This window comes from Myotis lucifugus, unplaced genomic scaffold (assembly GCF_000147115.1).
Source record: "Myotis lucifugus unplaced genomic scaffold, Myoluc2.0 scaffold_257, whole genome shotgun sequence".
In the NCBI taxonomy this organism is placed as follows: domain Eukaryota; kingdom Metazoa; phylum Chordata; class Mammalia; order Chiroptera; family Vespertilionidae; genus Myotis; species Myotis lucifugus.
Genome location: NW_005871305.1, coordinates 709,778 through 733,552, shown reverse-complemented (window position 1 = coordinate 733,552; position 23,775 = coordinate 709,778). Strand labels below are relative to the sequence as shown.

Sequence of the window (23,775 nt, the reverse complement as noted above, 5' to 3'; positions counted from 1 at the left end):
ATCAAACAGTTTTAACTTGCTACCATCCCTCACCATCTCTTTATGTGTTGTGTGTGATATTTTATCTGACAAAACATTAGTTTCCATCACAAAAATAAAAAGGGGGCAAAGAATGCTAAAAAAAATGTAAAGAAATATAGCATTAGCAATAAAATAATTCTATTTTGAAATCTACTAAACAACAAACCTCTCATAGAATTTTAAACTATTTGCATCATCTTAAATGCACTTCTCTTTAATTCCATGTATGTGGAAAAAATGTCCCACATACTTTAATGGACACTTTAATGGAAGTACCTCAAGACACAATTTACACAAAAAGTATTGAAGTCTATTATTTTTAAAGCACTAAAATAACTTAACATTAATAGAAATAAAACAAGAAGCTATAAATTTCTGTGGACCCTGGGACTGGAGATACCTACTAAGAAAGGCTCCTGGTGACAAACTGAGCTCAAATTTAAAAGCAGAGCCTTGCAGCCATGTCTCATTCAAACCGCACTGAACAGCGTGCCGGCACTGTGTTCCTGCCATCTGAGCCAGGCCTTACAAAGCAGTTCCTGGAATCTTATTTCAACCAATAAGACTGAGGCGTCCCTGCTCCAAACGGAACCGTAAGGCTATATCCTTATTAGCATCTTCACCAACCTATCAGAGTGGCTCCATGCTGTTCAGTCCAGACAGTGCCTTTTGGACCAATCAAAGTGTGAGGATTTGGAGTCCTCATTTGCATGAGGACAGACTAATCAGAGACTGGGGCAGGGACTTCTCTCTATATAAGTCAGCACCTCTCTGGCTCAGGCAGAGCACTTTCCCTTTTCACCAAAGACTGAAAACTGGAGTTGAAACACCTAAGACAAAGCACCAAAGACTTCTCACCAGACCAGAACGGAACAGAGCAACTGGAGCAGAGCAGGCAGAGCAAAAGTGTCTCTAGCCCAAGAGGGGCCTTGTCTGAGGACCGCCTCGCCCCAGGGCTGCCTCACCTGGAACCCGTCTCACAGCCCTGCTGTTCCACAGCTGTGCTGTTTCATAATTGAGCTGTTTGCACTGAATAAAGTTTCTTTTTTCACCACATCCCAAACTGGGGATCCCTGATGGTGTTGAATTGATGCCAACCATCAGTTGATATTCTAAATCTACTCTATGAATAAACATTCAGCCAATTAAGAAAACCTTTTTCACAGTGTTCTGAAGGTCACCAAGCCAAAATTGTCCAATTATAAAATAAAATAAAAAGTGCATTTCTGAGCACACAGTCCTCCCATGATAAGCACCATAGTTACAGTTGCTTGAAATGTAAACAGAATGATCAAATGAGAGTCATATTAACATAGGCACCATAATCAGTTTCTACAGTATCTAATTCTTACATTACCATTTGGGGAAAATATCATTATTGTCTAAGCCCTTGTTTTATTTGTCTTTGGAATACATTTTCCTATTGATTTTTTAAGGAGGAACCAGCAAGGATGCTCTAAGCTGCAAGTTGCAAAAAAAAAACTACACATGGCTCAAACAATCAGGACATTTATTTCTTATTAGAAATTTCAGGACTGGTGTAATGTGAATTTGCTTTTGTGAATCTTCAAGTCTGTTAAATGAATAAATTTGAAGTTTATAATAACGTAGGCAAACACTCTTAAGATATTTAAATATAGATAAGTAGCTAGTAAGCAAAATTTCATTAGACGTGGGTAAATTGCATTGGCTGTATAAAGTATAGGTAAGAAAATCATGTATGTTTTACACATTGATAGAAAGATATCTAATATTCATGATGCACCTAGTTAATAAATGTTTATGATATAATAAATATACAAAAGACACTAAATAGCCAGGATACAAATTCAATCACCTATTGGTGACATCCAGGGTTCAGGATTCCTCAACTTACACACTAATGACATTTTGGGTCAGATAATTCTTTGTCTTGGGAGCACCTTGTGCACTGCACCAGTCTGCATTCCCACCAACAGCACACAAAGGTTGCCTTTTCTCCACACCCTTGCCAACACTTGTTTGTTGATTTATTGATAGTAGCCATTCTGACAGGTATGAGGTGATATATCATTGTGGTTTTAAGATGCATCTTTCTGATGATTAGTGACGTTGAGCATATTTACATATGTCTATTGGCCATCAGTAGGTCCTCTTTGGAGAAGTGTCTATTCAGATCTTTTGCCCAATTTTAACTGGATTATTTGTCTTCCTGATGTTGAGCTGTATAAGATCTTTATATATTTTGGAAAGTAACCCCTTATCAGATGTATCATTGGAAAATATGTTCTTCCATTCAGTGGGTTCCCTTTGCATTTTTTAGATGGTTTATTTTGCTGTGCGGAAGCTTTTTAGTTTGATATAGTCCCATATGTTTATTTTTTTAGGATAGGTGTTATTTCTCCTTTGAATGTTTGGTAAAATTTGCCTATGAAGCCATGGGGTCCAGGAATGTTTGCTTGATGGGAGTTTTTTTTTGTTACTGTCTCAATTTCATTAGTTGTTATCTATTCAGGGTTTCTGATTCTTCATGATACAGTTTTGGAAAATTGCATGTTTCTAGGAATTTTCCATGTCTCCCAAGTTGTCCAATTTGTTGGCATATAGCTGTTCATAGTGATTTCTTATAATCCTTTGTATTTCCGTGATATCAGTTGTTACTTCTTCTCTTTCATTTCTGATTTTACTTATTTGGGTTCTCTCTCTTTTTTTTCTTGATGAGGCTGCTTAAATAATTGTAAATCTCATTTGTATTTTCAAAGAACCAGCTCTTGGTTTCATTGATCTTTTGTACTGCTTTTTTAGTTTCTATGCCATTTATTCTTTGAAACAAAATCATTTTAAAAAAAGACAAAATACTTCTCAACAACATGCTCACATATTCAATTCCTAGGAAGATGTGAGCATATAAAGGGCACTTGATCCCATGGCACTTCAAGTCTTATTATGAAAACAAGAAAATATAAGGAACAGATCTGAAGGCAATGTATTATTGAGAGCCTCAGTAAATGAACTGAGAGTAGGCACATAGAATGCACAAAAAGAAAAGATCTCTGAGAATTAGAACAGTCAGGTCAGGGTTCATGAAGGCTGTAAGACTTCATTCTTAGAAGGTGGATAGAATGGAGAGGCAGAGAAGGACATTTCAAATGAGAGGAATAACAAAAGCAGACTTGTAGCAGAGGAAAAACTACAAGTGACTCCAGAGGTAGTGAAATGATGAGCCTATTTAGAGTTGAGGGTTCAAGTTGTGGAAATAGTACTAACAGCTAGTATGTGTGGAGGCCTGTGTGCCAGGCACTGTGCTAGGTGCTTTAAATGCATTAGTAGCTCACTAAAGTACACAGACAGCTGATGAGGTAGGTGTACATATGATCCCTTTTGGTAGGCAAGGAAACGGAAGTGTGGAAAGGTCAAGTGGGAAGCCCAGCTGGTCAATGATAGCACCAGATTCATTCCCAGGTAGGTCTCATTCCTGAGTCCATGATTTGAACAACCACATCTCTCTTTTAACAGAAAAGCATAAAAAGAGTCTGCTGGGGATTTTATCATAGCCAATGTACATGAAAGGACTATTCAAGATGAAAGTCCTATTAAAAATAACCTAACTGCAGTAGGTAGAGATGATTAGCAAAGAAGATTCATTATAAAAGTGTCTCTATTACATGAGTTAGAATGAATTTCTCCAACTTAGGAGAGATTTGTGAAAAATGCCACATATTCATCTATCTGTGTGCTGTCATTATAAGAAATCTAATAGAGTAGATAACATGGAAATTTATCAGCATTCTAAAAAAGCCATCATCTTCATCATAATCACAGATGATATGTAAACCTATTACCCCTAATCCAAAAAGGAATTGCTTCTATGTTTATTTTAAATTACTTTCTTCAAATAATGAAATTAGCAACAGTTTAGCTAAGAATTAAACTGCAGTTTAATATGAGAGTTATAAAGGACAACAATATGACTACAATTTTGCAAAGCATTTAAAATATTTACTTTTTAATAGACTGCATATTGTTTAGCTTCCCTATTTTAATTTCAAAAAGAAATACTTCTCCTTGGATTTAATGCAAGCCATATTGTAGCAACAAGAGCAGTATATTTGATTTCTATAATGCACATGCATAAAAATAGATGAATAGAAGTATCTCTGATGCTGGCGATGGAAATTATTTTCCCTGGGCTCTCTTGTACTTCTAAATGGTATGCATACAGATGGAAAACTCTCCACAATTTCCATCCACATATGGACATGTGTGGATATGCATGGATGGAGTTGAAATGCTCTTCTTAAAAGTATTTTGCTTATACCTTTATTCAACGTTTTCGCTGATTCAAATAGGAAACAAATGTATATTTCTAAGTGTATGTTTTTAATAATATGGAATGCTATAAACTCTACCATGAAAAGTAGCTAATATCCATGTTTCAGATAAGAAATGGCTCTGTTGTTGGAAATTGCAGATTTGAAATACAGCGTATACCGCTACCATCAAGCATTCAGAGGAGAAAATCACAGGTCAGCTACTTGAAAAGTGACCTTTGTGAGAGAAGTGAATGTCATCCACCTTCTTGCTACTGGTAGCAACAAATTTCTCCTTTCACGGGCTGTGGTATAGGCTATTAATATCCTCAAAACTAGATCTGGTTCACCCAGGAAATAGGGGGGGAAAAACATTGATGAATGAAGAGGATAATTAGGGCCTAAAACACATTAGACACTTTGAGATTGGGTTAGAAACACATTTCAGAGGCACTCAAGAATAAGACATTATCCTGTGGATTTATGTCTATCACCAAGGCTCCCTTAATGGAGGCAAAATGTCAGCCTGACCGGAACAAGTTCAAGAAAGACTTGAATTAGAAGATGAATACAATTACTGACTGAGCCATGAATCTTTTTTTTTTCTAAGAGAAATGCTAAGTCAATCAAGAGAAATGAAGACTGAGTGTATATGTGGGTAGAGATAAGCACATTAATTTCCAATTCCATTTTAAACTCCCTCAGATCAAGTACAAAGCTAGAGGGTCTAAAGCACAGTAATCTATGAATATATGTATAAAGAATGTTCTCATATAATGGTCTTGGTTCTAAATTAAACACACAAAACAGTTGTCTTCAAGAGTCAGTATTTAATTTCAAATCAGCTAAATACCATATCAACATAAACTACTGATTTGAAAATAAAACCAAAGTTTACTTCTTCCTTTTTATTCCTACAAAATGTTCTAGCTTATATAACATATTTGTAAAAATCATGTAAATTTTTAAATCTCAGCCTCTGTAAAATAGAATAAGACTGAGTATCTATCTTTCTTACATCTTACGGAATAAATAGCCTAAAATTAGTAATGGGCTCTGTTTTATGCAAAATGTATGAAAAATAGTGACTTCCCTAAAGAGATACTTTTTTAAGGAGATACCTTCTTTTGAGATTGGAAAAAATGGTTTAGACAACAGAGCAAAGAATACAAAATAGATATGACTCAAAGAAAAGCTTTATCATCAATTTAGACACATCAGCAGAATGCAATTAACAAACCTCTACATTTATATAGAAACAGGTGCTATTTATAAATACATTTTAGAAAACCAGAGTAGAAACACTGTTTTCTTTATTCAAGTAAGAATCTACATTTTTTCTTTTTTTAACAGATTTCTTCCTAAGAAAAATAACATTTCAACTGTGATTTTGCTCACACACATACACACAAAGCAACTTAGAAGAAATGCTGTTCCTCCAAAGGTCAGAGGGTGAAATAGGATGAAAGCCATCATTTGATTATTCACCAGAAGCAATTATCCTTATCTGGGATGACAGCTGAAGAAAGTCACCTCACATTGCACCTTACCTGGAATAGCTTGGGGGGGTGGGGAACCACCATGTATAATTGTATAGAATTTTATAACAAAGAATAAAAGCAAAGAGTACTTGCTTGTATCTCTCAATAAAAATGTAGCAGTTCTCAAAATAACCTTAAATTTCCCATTGAAATATGGTTGCATTGTGGGAATTGCTTACCAAAAAGCATCAAAGACAGATTTAAGATGCAATTAGTGGAGTGGAATGTAGATGAGTACATAGTAAAACATTTTCTAGGTATGTTTTAAAATATATATATATATATCGATATATAGAATTAGTAAACTTTTCATAAACACACACTAATGACATCTTAAACTTGTACCCTATTGATACCACTTATGTTAGTAGAACCATCTTAATGGCATCGCTTGACTAACTAACGCTGGCACTCATTACCATACTTGCTACCACCTACCTGTGGTAAGCAGCATTCTAAGACGTCCCCTTGATTCCCACTGGATGGTGTATACACCCTGCATAAGTACTTCCCCAAGTGTGGGTTGGACAGTGAATATGATGGGATAGCATTCCCACGATTTTGTTACGGTATATGGAAAAAGGGATTTTGCAGATATAATTAAGATCCCTTATCAGCTGACTCAGCGTTAATGAAAAGGGAGAGTATATGGAGTGGGCCTGACTTAAGCAGGGGAGCCCGAAAGCAGGTCAGGAAGCAGTAGCAGAAGTTCATCCGCAGGCCTGGAAAAGCCACAGCCATGCAGTGCCTACGGAAGGGACTATGTGTCAATGACCTGAGGATGACCTTGAGTTGCTTAGAGAGGTCCACAGACAACAGCTAGCAAGAACACAGGCACCGCAGTCATACAGCCAATTCTGAATTCTGCCAAGGACCTGAATGACCTTGAAACAAAACCTTGAGCCTCAGATGCAATCGGCTCCCCAGCCAGCACCTTTATTCCATCCTGAGCAGAGGACCCAGCTAGTCTGAAAATGATCTCCTGATCCATAGAAACAATGAGAAAACAAATCTATGTTCTTTCAAGCCACTAAGTTTGTGGCAATTCATTACACAGCAATAGAAAATTAGCCCTAACCAAAATTCTAATTTTCTCTTCATCTCATCATCTGCAACAGATTATTTAATAAGCCTGGATGTCTAAGGAAGCAGATATGTGAAAATCTGGGAAAAGACTTATACAAGGGAAAAGTTGATGAGCTTAGTGATGGACATATTGATCCTGAAGTGATTTCAAAAAGCCTGGTCACTTCATAAACACACACTCATAACATCTTAAACTTGTACTCTATTGATGCCACTTATGTTAGTAGTATCTGTCCTCTCTCATGAGGTGTAGGGAGAAAACTCATGAGAGAGGACAGGTTTAGGAGATAACTACAGAAATAGATTTGAGCTATGATAGTAACAGGGAGAATAAAATACATTGATTCAGGCTTGGATGTGCCCATTTAGAGAAGGATGGGATATTAAAAAGAGAGGAGAAAAGGAAAGATTAATTAGTATTTTAAGAAAAGAGTTTTAATGATGAGAGAATCAACCTTTTCAACCTTTCCAAATACTTAAAGAAAAGCCAAGGACAAAAAAAGATTATTAAATGTGAAGACAAGTATGTTGCTGATAATGTGCCTGACAGCAGATTCAGTAGAATAACACTGGCAGAAACCAGAGAGTGAGAAAATGAGAAAGTGGTTCATTATTTTTCCTTTTTCACATAGGTAACAAGTACCAAATAATAATCATCACTGCCCATTCTAAAAATGAAAATACACATACACAAAGAGAATGAAAAAAGCCTTTAAAGTATAATGCTATTATATATTCTAGTCCTGAATTTGTCAATATTTGGAAAGATGTGGGAACAAAATCAGATTTAGATTATAACTATCATATGGGAATTATTTGTTCTCTAATTTAGAATTCCTCCTCACAAACTTGATTATGGCTACCATCATCTGCAGATCCATGGTTTTAGGGAAACAACTGAAACTGTCCAGGTGGATTAAGAAATGAATGTATGCAATTACTATGTAGAACAACAAAGATGTACTTTTATGTTTATGTGACATTTAGGAGCTTGCTTATAAATAAAAGCTGCAGTATAAGTTTTCATCCAGGGATTTTATAGTTTATAAGGCAATGAATATGTCTGACAACCATAAGCCAACATGTTCTGAAATTAATATTATAGGTTAAATTTTTTGACAGAAGAAACTAATTTTTTATAATTTTTATCCTAAATCAAAATAACCTAATCGATCATGGAACTTATCCCTTCATAGTCTGTATTCTCACCCATAAAAAGATGAAAAATACTTCTCTGTCCATGGGACATGGAGGATGCTAAAAGTCATACTTGCCAGGGATTGAGTTAGATCCCTGGGAAACAAAAAGAAATACAAAATGTTATGTGATTTCCCAAGAGATACAATCAAGCGCTCACAACTCCTGAACATTTTCAAATGAGCTGAGATCAATCACTATGTCCAATGTTCATGGGATGTATAAAGCCGCTAGTGAGGTATAAGGTGCAGAATTAACCCATTGCCTTTTGTTTTCTGAACTGCCCAGTAGACATTTAAGACAACTATAAATATTGGCACAAAGTTTCCCACTGAAAGTCCTAAGAAGATGGCCTATATGATTATAACCATCATAGAAAATTAAGGAGATCTAGTTTTATGAAAAAATCCCAGTGTGGGAGAGAGAGATGGAAGGGCAGGAAAATCATCCAAAAGCTTCTTATAAAGGGAAAGATGGTGGGAAAGATATTACATCATAATTTTTCATTGGTCAGGACTGTGTTCAAAGGTTAACTCATACATACAGTCTGAAATAATAAGCTTTCATACATAGGGGATGAAATCAAGACCTAATTTCCATCAGACCTAATTGAAATTACAGCAAGAAGACTTAATGAAAATTAGACAGTAGGGTAAAAAGAAAATCAATAAGTGTCCCCTTACCTTTCTCTCTTTTTTCTTTCACATGTGAACCTATGCTTTAGGTTTTCATTCCCCCACACACACAGAAACAGAGTAAATGGAGATAATTTGATACAATACATGGGATAGAGCCAATAAATAATAAAAGCTACACTTATGAGTAATTTTTTTAAAAACTACTAAAACATTATAGCTACATATTTCCAAATTTTAAAACTATCTCAAATTCACTATAAAATTAAATTACAAAAATGCTTCTACTCTTTGATCCATTGCTTAGAATTTTTCTTAAAGAAATAATACCAGAAAAAGAAAAGTTTTAATACACACCTTATATTATGTTTATAATAGCATCATTTACAAAGTTCAAGACTGGAAGTAACATAAATGTTAACTCCTTTGCAAATTATGGAACATTGGCAAATTAGATCTTATGTAGCAAAACTGGATATGCAATATATGGAAATGTCTATGGCAAATGTTAAATGGAATGGGCAGAATATACATTCTAACTATGACAATTGTATAAAGTATGTGCATCTGCAATTGGAAAAATAAAACAAGAAAGAAATGAAGAAGGAAAAGCCAATTGTTTTCTTAGGGTGTTAAGATTTTACAGGAGAATTTTTTCCTTTTACTTGTTATTGTTGCCATAAATTCTGAACAATCTTTTACAAAATAATCCTTTAAAAATGGGTGACTAAATCAGGAAAAATTTTCACTTTGTCCTTATTTACTTCTCATTGCTTAGGTTGGGAAAAGGGATAAGGGGAATTAGTTATGAAAATCAAAACAAAGGATAGGCTCAATTTATCCAGAGATTTACACATCAAGAGAAACAGATATAATATTGGCTATTCTAATGAACTGCTAAAGTAAGGAACCTTTCTCATAGCTTTAGTCTGTGGCTGGCTGATTGTACTGTTAGTGTATTGTTAATATGTCACAAGTATAATAAATTATAATAAGTATGGTGGTAACATGAATTGCTATGTTGAAACTGGGATTACGAAAAATATTTTGTATCTTTATTCCTTTTAGTTTCTGCACCCAGTCCTAATTAGAATGCTGCACAGAAAAAAAGTATAATTTTTCCCATCAAAAGAATTAAGAAAATGAAGACATTTACCCTAGAAGATTTCTGAACATTAGGAGGGGCAAAAAAACCTTGTATGAATTATAATACTGGATTCCGTTCATTATCAGTTTCCTAAAGAAAAAAGGGTAAATACCCATGCAGGTAATTATTTCCAAATCTGTCAGAAGCATAAAAATACTGTGCTACTTATTTTTCATTTGCATTCATATTTAATTTTACCAGCTAGTAGGCAACTTACAAGCCTTCTGCAACAATAAAGATTATGTAGTGATTATATTTAAGTATTATCTACTTGGCAGTCTCCTAGAGAAAAACCAAGAATATGTGGAGATCAAACAGATTCATATTTTTCCAGACATTCTGTCTGTGCTTTTATAGTCAAACTAGAACAAGCAGGTTAATTCTTAGCTTATAAAACCCAGAGTATGGCATTCTAGTTACTAATTCGGAAGCAGGATTTTCTGACACAGGTATATACTAACTCATTGTGCTGGGCATGTGCTGGTTACATCAGCCCAGCAAACTTATCCCCTTACTCTGGTAATAATACCCCTCCCCTTCCTTTGTGAAATGGCTTCACTATTCAATGAATGGACTGTTAATCATGGGATGAGTTGCTAGTATTATGATTTGATCCAATAATGTGACCAAGCAAGACCAATCAAATTTTTTCCTTGGATTTTATATATTTTTAAGTGGAGAAAGAAAAGGCTTCTTCTTACGTGGTTTGCTGGATGGAATGTTATAAAAGTCTGGATCTTTCTATAACTAGAGTGTTGTCCTCAGCATGAAGAACACACGTATTAAGAGAGAATGGGCCAAAACCGGTTTGGCTCAGTGGATAGAGCGTCGGCCTGCAGACTCAAGGGTCCCAGGTTCGATTCCGGTCAAGGGCATGTACCTGGGTTGCGGGCACATCCCCAGTGGGGGATGTGCAGGAGGCAGCTGATCGATGTTTCTCTCTCATCGATGTTTCTAGCTCTCTATCTCTCTCCCTTCCTCTCTGTAAAAAAAAATCAATAAAATATATTTTTTAAAAAAAGAGAGAGAGAATGGGGCTGACACAGACAGAGAAGAATCAATAAATTAAAAGGTGAATGTAGCCATGCCTGAAGCCAATTCCACCCCACAAATGTAATTCCTGTAAATAAACATAAATTCCCTGCTTTGTTTAGGTTATTTAGGTTTTGGACACTTGTAACCAGAGTCCTAAGAAAAAGAAAGTAAAATGAATGGAAGTAAAAAGTTGACTCATCTATTCCAGTCTAACAATGCTTTCCACTGAGCAACTATTGCTCCACTAATAGTTTCAGTAGTTTCCTTGCCCCCGTGCCTTATGAAAGAGAAAAGTTACTTTTTTGAGAAAAAGTAAATGCTACTAGGAAATCATACCATGAACTCACTCAGTGATTTTTTAATATTAAACTAGATTTTTTTTCTCTCAGAAGAATATTTGGCCAGAGGAAAGAGTACATAAAGTTGGAATCCAAAATATGACAACCATTCACATAAAAGAATAATTTTATGATAAAATTTTTTATCATAAATGTACTTAGTTTTATTTATCAAGGCTACCTACAAGTATACAGAAAATCAATGACAAATTTCACACAATAGAACATACTATAAAATTTCTGAACAATTTCGAGTAGAAAATAAATTCTAGGCAACTTTTTCATTGACCCAAATCCTCTTTATCACTTAAGCAAAACATTTTTCTCTAGATTACATACAAGTGAAACATTCTCATTGAACATAAATCTTCTTACGAGCTGGCCATAGTGGGATTTCTTGACCACGATCCCACTATTTTATATTTCAAGGATCATTTAGCACATATTAACCCATAACACTAGAGAATTTTAGTTTGCAAGTTACTGAGAGCATTTGAATTTCACTTTGTCCAGGCTGTTGAACCCTAAGAATGCAGAGGTCACATTAAAATTATGTAATGAGGAGAAATTCCAAATGCATCAAACTTCCTGTAGACAAATGTGTTTAGTCTTTTATGACACAAAGACCTCTAAGAGGATTTGATGATAGCCATGGCCCTCCTCTCCTAAAAATTTCACACGTTAAAGGCAATTTCAGGGGTTCCTGAAATTCAGTGCCCATCCATAGAGGGCAAGTTAGGAAACTGTATTTTGAAGCTATTGAAAAGCCCATTTAAGAAAAAAAAATCTATAATCACTTGTCGGAAAAGAAGCAATATATTTTTACATGGTTTATTTCTGAGCCAGATCACTAACAGGAAACATAAGGCAATAATGCAAAAACATAACCCACTCAGAAGTTTTAAGGCCAAAATGGATGAAACAAAGCACCCAGAATACAGGAACAGGATATGTGTCATCTTATCTTGAGTGACCCTCAGCAAACCTTTGGCACATATTGGTAGATCCTTCCAAGCAACAAGGTTTGCTTTAGGCAAATGTTGAAATCTGTGAAAATAATTCCCACCATCAGTTAACTTTAACAGGATTTAAGATTTCTGGGGGATCCTGGTAAATGGTTGCTTTCACAGTGGGGAACTGGGTGCCAGGGCAGGAAAGAGACTTCTCCCATATTACTTTTTGTGCTAGGTATCTTCCATTGGCTTCTTGAGATCCACTTGCCACCCCGCTTGTGCCCCCGCAGGTTGGCCTGTCTGGTTAGCATCACGGGTTTCCTGCTCTCTGGCTTCTGGCTGGGTTGGACATTGGAAACCAGGATAGATCAGTGGGACAGGAATGAGGACAGAGTGTTTATTTCCTGGCTTTCTCACTCTAGGTCCCTGGAATTGGCTGTGTCTCTACAGAAGGTTATGGCTTCTCTCAAGGGCTGACAGCTGTACAGTAGGAATGGCTCCCTTCGTTCTAGTACCCACTCCCTTCCCTCCTTCCCAACTGGGTTGACACTAACAGCCTCCATTATAGTTTCCTTACTTCCATGCTTTGTAGTTTCATTTACAAATAAATAGGAATAACCCTATTTGGAATGCCATCTCTTCTCCACTGGGCCCCTGACTGATTCACTCTTTTTCACATTTTAAATTATATACTATGTGAATACAAAATAAATAAATTTAGATTTATTTTTCTTAAATATATTTTTATTGATTTTTTACAGAGAGGAATAGAGTTAGAAACATCGATCAGCTGCCTCCTGCATGCCCCCTACTGGGGATGTGCCCGCAACCCAGGTACATGCCCTTGACCAGAATCGAACCTGGGACCTTTCAGTCTGCAGGCCAACGCTCTATATACTGAGCCAAACCGGTTAGGGCTAAAGTTTTTTAATATATATTCTCTTGAGTAAATACATCTGCAGGACTTGGTGACCACCTGGGCCTATTGCATTGGGAAGCAGTGGAAAGAGTCAAAGTCTTAATATAAACTCACCTGGTAAAATTTCAACAGTACTGCCAAGGTAGATTGGGATAGTGAAGGAGGCAGTGAGACCAAGGGCAACACAACTTGGAAGAAACAAACAAGGACAACAGTTTGTTCTGCTCGTCCAACGACAGCCTGAAAGTACAAATCACAAACCCATGCACGGGGCAGACATGAGCCCTCCCTTAAGAGTGGAGATGCATTGTGGGGGATAGCAGCCTCCTATGAAATGTTACATGTGGTTATGGCACCAGCCTCCCTCTTCCTAGCACACCATGGGCAGAGCAGAGCCATTTAAACACCTACTGTGTCAGGCTTTCACCAGCCAGTCCCAACTTTTCACATTGGCAATTAGAGCGCACACCATGGGTAATACTTGATGCCTGCTCATTAACACCACACCAATAAGCATAGTAAGTCGTGGGGGTAACAGAAAAGCCCTTTCTGATTAATCATTAGTATTCCCCAGAAAAAATTTACTATCCACGTAAGAAATGGCTTTCACTTTTCTTCGTGAACTCTTATAAATGCTCAGGAACTTAACACTTAGTCCGTTTTCATCAGTAATATGGAGGATGGCACAACACTAAAGTTTTTATGGCTTAAGGTTTAATCTTTTTTAAGAACAAAATATATTTAAAAGTAAATTCTGTCTTAAGAATTTCAAAACCAGTATGCTAAAATTTTAAAAAAGGGCTAATGTATCTTGTCCCTAACTCAATGATACATTGCTTGAATTTTTTACCATATAAATATGGAATGTTAATGAAGCTAATTGGTTTTTATAGTTTAGTAGTTTACACATTTTGTATTGATTTCAGAAAAGAAAATCATTAGGCATAATATAATACAATAGCATATCATTATGTATATTTTGATATTACAACTAAGCACAATCTTTTAGTAGCAACAAGCTAAAGTGCTCATAAGCTATCTATCAAAAGGAATGTGCTGATACTACTTTTATCCATAACTTTATGTAAACATTATTATAACCAATCATTTCTTGCAAAGTAATTATGCAATTTGCTTTCTAAGATTACTATGTAAGAATCAGAGATATTTGTTGCTAAGAAGCCATTGTCCACGACTAAGAAACCATTTAAATAGTATTTGACCTTCAGGGGTTTTCATGTTCCAAGTTTGTGTGCCTGCAACAGGAAAACAGGAAGTGAACATGCCATTGGGAATCTTAAAGAGTGAATTCAATTGGAAAAATCTTTCTTTGGAAAGAGTACTTTCTTCCTTTACAATGTGCCTTATTGTCAATGCATGCTGCAAATATGGAAAAAAGCAATGCTTTCTATTTCTACCCAATTATATAATTTATTTTATTAGATTTGAATTCTCTATTTTTTATGCAATACGGGTGTTTTTCTGCTCTACTTAGTGTGAACATGCTAATTGGGTAGGATAGACTAGTGATGGGGAAAAAATCTAGATTACTTAATATAATCTAATGTACCTATTACAAAATAAAAGGTCCCTCACAGAAGAGTTTTATTAACGACACTGCCCCGTAATGGTTCTCAGCAATGTTTTAAGGAAGAACAACCGTAGAAAAAGAGACTGTGACATCCAGGACAAACTGAAACAACAGGAAAAATGGTGGTTTCTGGGTGCTACAGTGTGGATCTTTTATTTTCAGAGGATGAAAGGGAGGCATAACCAGTTCTTTCATGGCCACCTGACATAGGTAATCTACATATGAATTGGCACACAAATAAACATGTGTTATTTCTCAAGTCATTTTCATTAACATGGGATAATAAATACCGACCCTGGACAACAGGTCTTTATTAAATAAAGGGTCAAGTTTGGAGATCTGAATCAAGAGAGAACCTAAGAACAAAATAAACTACTACCTCAATGGGACCATCTCAGAGTCTTTGGGGAATGAGCAGAAAGTGGCAGTTTACAAGGTCTCTCCTTGATCTCCAGATACATATGAAGGGAAAAGATGTGGGGGAAACGCAAAGCTAATATATTTTGTATTTTTTGTGGAAAAAAATAGAAGCAAACCTGCATGCTTCCATTTGCAAAGAAAAAAAGAAAAAGAAAAGAAACAATTACAAGAAAGTCAGAAATTAATAAAAATGGTTACTTCTAAGAAGGGAGGAGTTGGAAACTGGGTGGAGGAAACAGATGTAAGTGACACTTCTCTGAGTATATACTTTATATATTTTATATAGTTTTTAACATGATATACCTTACATAATTCTTTATTAGTTAAGGTATTACAAATGTGTCCTTATCCCCCCCATTAGCCCCCATCCTCCCCCCTTATATAGTTTTTAACATGATATACCTTACATATTTCATAGAATAAATTAATTTTTTAAAAATGCCGGCAGTTGGGAAACAAACAACCCAGTTGGTAGTATAACTAAACAGAGAAAATAAATATTTAGAGTGAATTCTGAGAATAGTACCTTGACTGTATTTCCTAAATGGGAAATATTCTAAGACCCAATGAAGATACAAAGTAGTCTTCAACTACCACTAAGCATTTTTATGGTCAGCAGGAAGTAATTATGTTACTGTCAAGAACTATGAATTTCATTAAAAGAAAAAATGCATATTATAATTTAATATATTGTAATGTACCTATTGATAATTCTCATTTTAAAATAATTCACAATTTTTAAATCTGTCCCCTTAAAGGGCCTAGAAACAATACCCCAATAGTAATAAATACATCTAGGACCTAGATTTCAGTCTCTAGAGCAGGGGTTCTCAACCTTCCTAATGCCGCGACCCTTTAATACAGTTCCTCATGTTGTGGTGACCCCCAACCATAAAATTATTTTCATTGCTACTTCATAACTGTAATTTTGCTACTGTTATGAATCGTAAGGTAAATATCTGGTATGCAGGATATATTTTCATTGTTACAAATTGAACATAATTAAAGTATAGTGATTAATCACAAAAACAATATTTAATTATATATGTGTTTTCCGATGGTCTTAGGCGACCCCTGTGAAAGGGTCGTTTGACCCCCAAAGGGGTCGCGACCCATAGGTTGAGAACCACTGCTGTAGAGCCATTTCCCATTTCTCTAGAAGGAGTGAACTTACTGTTTCGTCTTGTTTGTGTTAATATCATTCATGAAAGCTGTAACCTTTGTTAGGTCAAACCCTAATCACATGACAATAGATAGAAAGACAGAAATACAACAAGAAAACATTACATACCCTGGCAAAAATCAAGAAGCTTTAGGAAAGTGACTTTCATAATATAATTTGCATAAGGATCACTTAGAAGCTGTTTAAAATATAGATGTCTAAGTCCCTCCCCCCCAGCAAGTCTATCAGGTCTGGAAGGGAACTCAGGTCTCATTTTTAACAATCATCCCAGCTAACTCTGATGAGAATAATCTGAGAACATACTTTGAAAAAGAAATAGCTTTAGACAAAAGTATAATAGACATTTTCCAGTTCTACCATTCCTTCTACATTTATTACATATGAGGAAAAAGTAAGAAAGAGCTGAAAATTGCCGCCTCATGGGAAAGGAAAAATATACAACTATTAAATTTATTTCAATATGTACACATATATAACCTTGATAAAAAATAAAAACTCAAGGGGGAAACACAATAAATGACTGCTCCAACTCACAAATTTCACTAGCATGAAACGAAGCACAGATTTTTAGATCACTAATAAAAGGAAAATACATTACAATATTAAGCTTCATCATTTGTTGGGACATGGTGCTTGAAGAAAAATCCAAGCTGCGCGGCTTCAGAAGTCAAACTTTCAATATTTCCTGGCTTTGCTTAGCTTTGGTAAGAAGGCATTTAATGTACTAAGATGAAATGTGATGGTTGGAGGTCTGGTTCCATTTCCTCCTCCAGTTTCATCAGTGCGGCTTTTTTATTTGATCCAGCATATTCCTTTTACCACTTAGTTTCTCTTAACCTCTTTTCTGAAACCAAATGCTTGCAGCTATGCATGCCTATGATGATTGATTCCAAATGTACAAGGAGGAGTGTCAGGAATGGTGGAGACAGCCTAGTTCCATGGACAGAGCCAGAATCCACAGTTCCTTTGCTATTATATGGCATAATAAGAGGGAATTTTGTAGGCATTTTACTACTCGCTTTCAAGCTCTTTAAAAGCACAACAAGATTTATCTACTTCATAGTTAATGAATGTTTATGAAATGCTTCCCAACGTCTCTGTCTGCTCAGGCTGCTATAACAAAACAGACTGGCGTGGCTTAGACAAACGTTTATTCCTCACAGTTTTGGAGGCTGGCAATTCTGAGATCAAGGCGCCTGCAGATTTAGTGTCTGGTGAGCATAGCTCGTCCTAGCTTGCAGATGGTGGCCTTCTTGATGTATCTTTTCATGGCAGACAAAGGAAGAGCTCTGGTCTAGTCTCTTCTTTTAAGGGCACCTATCCCTTCACAAGGGCTCATTATTTCATCTCAACCTAATTACCCACCAAACGTCACATCTCCTAATAACATCACATTGGGGTTACAGCTTCAACCTATGAATTATAAGGGGATACATTCAATTCATAACACCAATCCACAGATAATATTTATGAGGGCTCACACCAACCAACATTAACCCCTACCTGCTTCTGAGATGGTTTTTAAAGTTCTTTTGATCTCCAGAAGAATGGTACATTCAGTACCCATAATCTATTTATTTTTAATTAAATCTTTGGCACTTTATTTAGAGTGAGAAGAAGTAAGGGTCAGAGTGTATGCTGAACTATTAGATAAGGTTTCTATCCTATATCAATGATCACCGCATAGACCAGAACATATTTAGTCACCGCTCTATATGGAAATCACCTGGGAAGGTCTACAAACCTGAAGATTCCCAGATCCTCCCACCAGGTCTACTGAATCTGAATCCCTGTGGGTGCAACTTGGTTTGGAAATCATTTCACCACAGTCCCCCAAGTGATTCTGCTATCGTCACTCTGAGAACTGGCATTTGGGGATCACTAGACACCAGGTAGCTCAATAGAAGGATGACTTGGAAAACCTAAATAACAAACAAAGCAGGGAATTTATTTTTATTTACAGGAATTATATTTGTGGGATTGAACTGACTTCAGGCATGGCTACATCTATTGTCCTTATATGTATGTATATCTGATATAACAGTCATAGTAAAGCACTTTAACTCCCCATTGACATCAATGGATAGGTCTTCTAGACAGAAAATAACAAGGGAACAGCAGCCTTAAATAACACAGTAGACCAGATGGATTTAATTGATATTTTTAGAGCATTTCACCCCCAGTCTTTCCAAGTGCGTATGAAACATTTTCCAGGACAGACCACATGTTAGGCTCACACATGATAGGACACAAAACAAGTCTCAATAAATTTAAGAAGCATCTTTTCCAAGTACAACAGTATCAAACTAGAAATCAATTACCAAAAAAAACCCCAAAACTGAAAAACACAGAAGCACATGGAGGCTATATAAAATGCTACTAAACAATGAATGGGTTAACAATGAGATGAAGGAAGAAATCAAAAGATTTGAGACAAACAAAAATGAAAACACAACAACCCAAAATCTATGTAACACAGCTAGAGGACTACTAAGAGTGAAATCCATAGCAATTATGGCCTACCTCACTCAAGAAACAAGAAAAATCTCAAATATTAAATCTAATCTTATACCTAAAGGAACTAGAAAAAGAACAAAGCCCAAAGTGAGTAGAAGGGAGGAAATAATAAAAATCAGAGCAGAAATAAACAAAATAGAGTCTAAAAATCAATACAAAAGATCAATGAAACCAAGAGCTAGTTCTTTGAAAAGATAAACAAAATCAACAAACCTTTAACCAGACTCATCAAGAAAAAGAGAGGACCCTAATGAATAAACTCAGAAATGAAAGAGAAATAAAATTGACATACAGAAATACAAAGGATTGTAAGAAAGTATTACCAACAACTACATGCCAACAAATTAGAAAATCTGTATGAAATGGATTAATTCTTAGAACCATCAAATCTTTTAAAACTGAATCAGGAAAAAGCATAAAATCTGAATAGACAGATTACAATTAATGAAATTGAAGCCATACCCTGACTGGGTAGCTCAGTTGGTTAGAGCGTTGTCCTTAAATAGGCCAAAGTTGCAGGTTAGATCCTGGGTAAGGGCACATAAAGAATGAACCAATGCATACATAAATGAGTGAAACAACAAATCCAGGGTATCAAACTAAGTTAAGTCAGCCAAAGAAAGAAAAATACCATATGATTTCACTTATATGTGTATTCTAAAGGGCAAAATAAACTAACAAACCAAAAAGAAATAGACTCATAGATACAGAAAACAAACTGATGGTTTTCAGATGGGAGGGAGTTGAATGAAAAAAGTGAAGCAATTAAAAAGCACAAATTGTCACAGGGATGTAAAGTACAACATAGGGAATATAGTCAATAATAGTGTAATAACTATGTATGGTACCAGGTGAGTACTATTAGGGGGAATCACTGTAAATTATATAAATGTCTAACCACTACGCTGTATACCTGAAACTAACATAAAATAATATTGAATGTCAGTTGTAATTGGTAAAAACAAAACAAAACAAAAGTAGGCACATCACCCAAGATTGACCAGAGTCATTTCCAAGGATGTTTCCAAATAGAAGCTGCAAAAGAAATTCTGCCTCTTACCATAGAACCCCACACTGCTTGCAATTAATTTTTAAGGGGAAAAAAAGCAATTTTCAAGAGGAGAGAATGAAATTAATATAAAGAAACAGAAATGGAAAAAGACGGAAACAGATAAATATATATGAAGCTGCTCCAGTTGGTGTGGTTCAGTGGTTGAGTGTCTACCTATGTACCAGGAGGTCACAGTTCGATTCCCTATTGGGGCACATGCCCAAGTTGCTGGCTCGATCCCAGTAGAGGGCATTCAGAAGGCAGCTGATAGATGATTCTCTCTCATCATTGATGTTTCTATCTTTCTCTCCCTCTCCCTTCCTCTCTGAAATCAATAAAAAAAAATTTTAAAAACTAGTCTGCCAAATTTGGTCAAACAGTTAATTAACTCACTCCTAATGCCTTGGCAGGGCCAGACCAAATTATTTCACAGGCCGTTCCCCACCCCTGCAAATGATTTGTTCCCAGTGAAGTATGGCCAGAGAGAGGTCTACCCTGAACCTAAGAACCTAAGCGAAGTCCTCTCACCATAGGGATGTGCCCTATGATGCCTGACACTGAAGAACATGGGTAGTAAAGGTGAACGTTTTGAAATAAAAGCTAGTTTGTGGGGAAATTTTCCAGTCACCAATTAAAACTGTAAGCAGAGGATTCTTATCACTGATGCCTAGTCAAAATTCAAAGTGCTCTCCTGTAGGAAATGTATTAAATATAATCTCACTATATATTTTTTCTCTCACAAAGTTTGAATGCACCATTTTTAAGTGAAATTTGAAAAGACAATTCAATAAAACTGGAGAAAATTATGATGCCTGATTTGGATATATAAAAAGGGCACATTCTATTGTCATTTTTACATTTATTAAACAGCTAAAAGAAAATTCAGAAAAAATTAATGGAATGTGAAACAAACGCAACAAGGAACAGTCATATAACCAATTGAAAGTATTTTGACATTGAGAAGTAAATGTTATAAATTTTTTCCAGATTGTACCAAAAGCAGCAATCCCTCAAAAAGAAATAAAAATAATGAACAGGCAGTTGAGTTGCTTTAAAAAATCTGATTATGAAAAGGAGTTAATCATAATAATCATACTAAAAAATGATTTAAATTCTTACTGATTTGGCATGAAATACTGACATCAGTGAAGATAATGCAAAACCATAGTATGTCACTAAATGAGGACACTGATGACAAGCCATTTAACGAGGCTCATTCATTTAGAGTATTTCAGATTTGTCAATGTCCCCCCAAAACTTGAAATGCCATAAAATGATATAACTTATTATAATAGGTTGTCCCAAATTTGATTTAAAAAATCCCCCAAATTTATCAGACATTATTAATAGAAAGATAAAAAAACTGAAAGAAAATTTTCTATCAATAACTGAAAACAAATTTCAATCAAATTTCATACTGCTGGTAAGACTGAATTATCTCCACATTCTCTCTATAGAAAATAATATTTCATATTAAGAGGGGTAATTAGATAGTATGCAACCACAACATGTTGATTAAAATAAAGTATTAAAGCAGTGGTTCTCAACTTTTTTTTGGCCATGCCCCACCCAAGCATCTCTAAAATCCTGATGCCCCCTCTGTAACATATAATTCTTATTATTCAAAAAGTGACTCCTATTCACATGGAGGAAGCCTAAAAGGCCATTAACTTGATCTAAACGAGCTTCTAAAGAACATGGCATCCATGAAAGAGAAAAATAAAAGAAAAAAAGGACATTTGAAGTACTGAGGAAAAAATCACTAAGAAATTGTTAAAAAATTATAATATGAAGTGATATGAAAAATAGCAAATGAAGTTTCAAAACATATAATAGAGAAATTAAATGCATAAATATGTCACAATATATACTTATGTACTGTATATGAGGCCCTTAGAACCATGAGAAATGCAAAAAAATCACTGTTAATAACTCATTCTCAAATTGCCCCCCTGTGGGGTGTGTGCCCCACGTTGGGAACCACTGTATTAAAGAGATGTGTCAGGCAATCTAATCTAATAAAAGACAAACATGCAAATTGACCATACCTTCGCTATGCCTTAAGCCATGCCCACCAGCCAATCAGAGCGACTATATGGAAATTAACCCAACCAAGATGGCGGCCGGCAGCCACGGAGCTGAAGCCAGCAGGAGGCTTGGTTTCTCCAGTGATGGAGGAAGCCAAGCTTTCCGGCCGGCTCTGAGCTCCACTGAAGGCAACAAAGTTTCGATTATAGAAGGTAAATAAATGCCAGAATTTAAAAAAAAAAAAACAAAGAAAGAAAAAAAGGAGAGGCTGGGAGCTTCTGTAGCCAGGGGGCTTGGCCAGCCTGAAAACGGCCCTCAGCCCCTTACCCAGGCTGGCCAAACCTCCATGGGTGAGGGTCCCCACTGGGAGGGGCTTGACCAGCCTGCAAACAGCCATCAGCCCCTCACCAAGGCTGGCCAGGCACCCCAGTGGGGAACCCCACCCTGAAGGGGGTGTGACCAGCCTGCAAACACCCATCAGCCCCTCACCCAGGCTGGCCAGGCACCCCAGCGGGACCCCCACCCTGATCCGGGACACCATTCAGGGCAAACCAGCCGGCCCCCACCCGTGCACCAGGCCTCTATCCTATATAATAAAAGGGTAATATGCAAATTGACCCTAACAGCAGAACAACTGGGAATGACTGGTCACGATGACACACACTGACCACCAGGGGGCAGACGCTCAATGCAAGAGCTGCCCCCTGGTGGTCAGTGCGCTCCCACAGGGGAGCTCTGCTCAGCCACAAGCCAGGCTGCCAGCTGCCAGTACAGCAATGGTGGTAGGAGCCTCTCCTGCCTCCTCAGCAGCACTAAGGATGTCCGACTGTAGGTTAGGCCTGCTCCCCGCTGGCAAGTGGACATCCCCCAAAGGCTCCCGGGCTGCCAGAGGGATGTCTGACTGCCAGCTTAGGCCCAATTCCCCAGGGAGTGGGCCTAACCCAGCAGGTGGTCATCCCCCAAGGGGTCCCAGACTGCAAGAGTGCACAGGCCAAGCTGAGGGGATCCCCCCCGCCCGTGCACAAATTTTTGTGCACTGGGCTTCTAGTTCATTAATATTTTGGCATTATTTTTCTGGATTTTGTGATGTTTCTTATATTTGTTAGGTTCTTTAAATGTATAATTTCTTTTCTTATTCTATATGAATATGAATATTTATATCTAAACTTTGTATTTGTAATTTTGAATGTTATTCTTTAAAAGGGCTATCAAAATTATATAACTTTCAGGTCTTATAGAATCTGTGTCCAACCATGGACTCTGAATCTTCTATATAATAAAAGGCCAATGGCCGTAATGACCAAAATGACCAAACGAATGGTCACCAGGAAGTGCCTGGAGCACCTCTCGTCCCTCTCCCGCGCTCCTATCACAGCAAGGCTGGTGGCCGGCGGGTGGGAGGGGCGGCAGGTGGGTGGGTGGGGCAAGGCAGAAGCGGCGAGAGAGGCAGGGCCTGATCCGCAGCTGCCACGGAGGCTGCAGATCAGGCCTGGAGATAGGTCCGGAGAGAGAGACAGCTGTCAGCAGGGCCGTTCTGGATTTCCCAGAAGAGCCAATGGCTGCCTAGGAGACGGAGCTTTTGACACTGACTGGCATAGAAACCAACCAATCAGAACCAAATCTGGTGAACTGAGAGGAGCCAATGGCTGCCTAGGAGGTGGAGCTTTTGACACTGACTGGCATAGAAACTGACCAATCAGAACCTAATCTAGGTGAGCTGTGAAGACAGAACCTAAGGTGGGAGCTGAGGAGGGGTTTTAAAGGCAACAGCTGTTTGGTGTAAGGTGTAAGAAAGTGGTTCAATTTTTTAATAACCGGTTTGGC

General features: G+C 36.8%; 1 protein-coding gene across 1 annotated transcript in view; it reads right to left on the bottom strand.

Moving 5' to 3' along the window:
- ADAM22 (ADAM metallopeptidase domain 22) overlaps positions 1-23,775 on the bottom strand; it is a 175,418-nt gene that overhangs the window by 98,832 nt on the left and 52,811 nt on the right. The gene's annotated exons all lie outside the window — the stretch shown is intronic.